Here is a 2,553-nt window from a genome sequence, read left to right as displayed (position 1 = left end):
CCCTCCAATGCTTGTTTTTGTTTTTATTTTTAATATATAATTTCCTCTATTTTATTGAGTAGCTCTACTTCTCTGATAAGACAGTAGAAGAGAATTTTTTAAATTCTTTTATCTTTTCAAGATGTTTAACCAGTTTTAATTTAAAACATAAGTTTCTTGCCTAATCAACTTTCCAGACCCACTCTGTTGGTATAACATCAAGCTAAAAAATGAATTATAAAATTTTGATTCCTTTGGTAGCTTCCTGTTTAAGTGTTGCGTCAACAGGAATATACCATGCCACCACGCTGGAAAAGGGCTAGATTCTGTCCGACAGCTTCTAAGACTATTCTTTTTTTTTTTTTTTTTGCCCCTCAAGAATGTAATAGTTTTTCCTTCCAAAAGACTTAGGCAATCAGATGGTGATTGCCAACAAATTACCACTTTTATTAAGCTCTTTAAAAAGCCTGCTTTCTCTAGGATGTTTGCCTCCTCACATACGTTTGGCTCTTCCTGGAATGCATTTCTTGGGACTGTTCTCTTGGTTAAAATCTTTTCATGCATTTTTCAATGCTCAGCTCAGCTGTCACATCTATAAGAAGTCTTCTACGAAAGCTCCAAACTCCAGACCAGTTTAACTGTCTTTTCTCTGTGCACAGGTTTATCATGGAACTTGTGATAATACTGTAATGTTATTTCTGGTGTGCTTGTCTATAGCTATACTAGATATTTAGCTTTTTGAAAAAAACAGAATTATCTATTCAATTTAACATCAATAAAATGCCAGATTAAAGGCATTCAATAACTATGTGTTATATTAATGTAGGAGTAGACTAAATTTGGATCACATCTTGTTATTCTTTATTATGAAATATACATATGACAGCATATAAAACATGTGTCTATTACAGTTAAAAGAAAAAGAAATAAATTTCCTTTTAGCTACCACATAGCCAAAGAAACAGAATATAACTAGTCAATTAGAATCCCTTAATCTAACACCTCTTTACTAACAAGTTTATTCTCTTTTCTGAATATCATTTTGATCATCCTCTTGTTTTTACTTTTTTTTTTTTACATTTGTATTAAACACTAAATAATATAAAGTTCAGTTTTGTCTAGGTTGAAATGGATATAAATGGAAGCATATTCCAATTGGTTCATAAATTTTTCTTTAGTCTACCTAGATGTATATAGCTGAAATTTAATTTTGTACTAGTATATAATATTCCATTTTATGATATTTCTGATGCATATATCTATTTTATGCTTGCTCAACATTTTAACTATTCTAAAAGTTTTGTTATATTAAATGAAGCCTTCCATAAACTTAGAAAAAAAGTTGCCATGGATTCAAACAAGATTTTCTTTACGGCATATAACAGAGAGTATACTGATGATGAGAATACACAAATGTCCAGCTTTAGTAGGTGATGCCAAACTGTTTCCAAATGGTTGTGCAATTATACACATCTCCTGGATAAATGAGCATTCCAGTCAACTCACATTCTAGCCAATATCAGCATTGTCCATTTCAGTTTTTTCCCCCAATCTCGTATATGTGAAAAGATATCAAGATGGTTTTTTTTTTAAAAAGATTTTATTTATTTATTTGAGAGAGAGAATGAGAGAGAGAGAGAGCACATGCGAGGGGGGAGGGTCAGAGGGAGAAGCAGACTCCCTGCTGAGCAGGGAGCCTGATGTAGGACTCGATCCAGGGACTCCAGGATCAAGACCTGAGCCGAAGGCAGTCGCTTAACCAACTGAGCCAGCCAGGCGCCCTCAAGATGGTTTTAATTTGAATTTTCTTGCTTGATACCAGGTGGAACATATTTTCATATGATTAAGAACCTGTTCACTTTGCGCAGTGGCAGTATCGTAGCCAATGAGGTTTATCCGAGGCGCAACTATTGCTAAAAGAATCTGTTGTGTTTTCCCCTCTGTGAAATGTCTGTTCATTCTTTTGCCCAATTTTTTACTGAGTTGTTTGTCTTTTTTTTAATGATTTGTAGATATTAATTCTCTGTCTTTTAACATTTGTATAGTTTGCTAATCACATTTAAGTTTTTAATCTACCTAGAATTGATTTTTGTACATATATGAATTATGGATTCAATTTCACTTTTTTATGGGTAGCCAATTATCTTAGGATAAATTATTTAAAATAAATTTAAAAAATATTCTTTCCACTGTGATCTATAATGTCTATATTGTCATAAATCAAATTTCCATATATGCACACGTCTGTTCTGATATCTCTGTTCTGTTCCATTTGAATATTTGTTTAGCACTTTGTCACTACACTGTCTTAATATCTTAGCTTTATATTAGATCTTAATATTTTTTATCGTCATTCTATCTACTTTGATCTTCTCTCTCAGAATTGTCTAAACTATATTTGGTCATTCAATCTTCCATGCAAATTTTAGATTCAGCTTGTTAAATTCCATAAAATTTTATGTTGGAGTTTTGGTTGGAATATCATTCAACTTAAAGAAAATATATTTTTATGGCATTGAGTCTTTCAGTCATAAACATTGGCTATATTTCAATTTAATTAGATTTATATCACAA

The 2,553-nt window shown here is 31.7% G+C and overlaps 1 non-coding gene across 1 annotated transcript; it reads left to right on the top strand.

Moving 5' to 3' along the window:
* Window positions 1–1,835: 1,835 nt before the first annotated feature.
* Window positions 1,836–1,972, top strand: LOC123860583 (U4 spliceosomal RNA). The gene has a single exon (XR_006794716.1). It is a non-coding gene; the product is annotated as a U4 spliceosomal RNA (small nuclear RNA).
* The last annotated feature ends 581 nt before the right edge of the window (window positions 1,973–2,553 follow it).

This window comes from Mirounga angustirostris, unplaced genomic scaffold (genome assembly GCF_029215605.1).
Source record: "Mirounga angustirostris isolate CCGP_5_RB_7025 unplaced genomic scaffold, mMirAng1.0.hap1 SCAF_4, whole genome shotgun sequence".
NCBI lineage: Eukaryota > Metazoa > Chordata > Mammalia > Carnivora > Phocidae > Mirounga > Mirounga angustirostris.
Note: the sequence above shows the minus strand (reverse complement) of the source record. Positions and strands in the feature narration are given on the sequence as shown.